The sequence below is a fragment of the Trachymyrmex cornetzi genome, unplaced genomic scaffold, assembly GCF_001594075.2.
Source record: "Trachymyrmex cornetzi isolate Tcor2-1 unplaced genomic scaffold, Tcor1.1 scaffold1808, whole genome shotgun sequence".
Taxonomy (NCBI): Eukaryota; Metazoa; Arthropoda; class Insecta; order Hymenoptera; family Formicidae; genus Trachymyrmex; species Trachymyrmex cornetzi.
The window spans coordinates 16,132-17,409 of NW_017296428.1; positions in this window are offsets into that span (position 1 = coordinate 16,132).

The window sequence follows — 1,278 nt, forward strand, 5'->3', positions numbered from 1 at the left end:
AACTACTGAGCATCGTCCCCAACAGGGTGGGGACGATGCGCAGTGAGCTACTGAGCATCGTCCTCAACAGGGGTTGGGGGTAAGCAGCGGGTGACGCTTTTTGACTCACCCCCACCACGCGAGTTGACTCTTCTGGTTCTAGTCTTCTTGCTCATGGTATAAAGACAAGGGTATGCTCGTCCGGTGGTAGACCACTGCGCAGGCAACAAGCATACGTCACATTCGGCCAGCTTCGGCTATTTCCGAAGCAGTTCGTGAAATATGGCCGTTATACACGGGCTATATGCATAACCAGCGTTGCCAACCGTACGATCTTGATCGTACAAATACGATAATATAGATCTTTGTACGATGTACGATCCAAAGAGTGAGATCGTACGTAAAAGTACGATAATTTGGCAATTTTGATTAAATTTTAAGAGAACACTCTTCGATGATAACCGTTGACAATGTTTTACCGACTGGTCAAATAGGCGCCATCAGCCACAGCGCTAGAGCGAATAAAATTCCTAGGCATTGGTCGTTAGGTTAGGTTAGGTTAGGATTAGCTGGTGGACATTGGACAATCACAACATGATCAAACAAGGGGTGCGTTCCGTTTCTCGCATGATGCGCATAATGCGTCGTTTATCCTTGTTGCTCACCAAATGTTAAACAAGGACAATGGATGTATCATGCGCATCATGCGCGATACGGAACGCACCTAAGGTGCCCCTAAGGAGAAATACATAGTCGCACATATAGAACGGTATATGGTCAGTGAAATCGCGTCCCTTCTGATTCATCTCACATCTGTTAATGGCATGAAAAGTACACTTTTTATTAAAAAATTAGAGTCCAATCCGCTTCAGAGAATTGAAACAAGAACTAACTTTGTTTAAAATTTAAATGGTAAGATATACAATAATATATTAGATTAGGGTCGTTTGTGAGCGGTCACTTGGTCAGTATACTGGCCAGTCCCGTCCTCAAAAGGTTAAAAGTTATTCCTTATTGTTTTTTTTTCTATATAACCAAAATGATTTACGTATGTAATAATTAAAAAAAAATATTTTCTAGTGTTTATGTTTCCTATATAGTTCCTATTACATATAACCAAAGTTAAGTAAATATTTATGTACTTAAAATTTTAAAAAATTTTCTCTAGTGTTTTATAATTTATATAATTTATGTATAACGAAGAAGACTTATAAATTGTAGATTTATATGTGGCTTGATAATAACAACAAAAGTAGAGAGCATGCACCACACACCAGGTTTTATCGGTGAATATTAATG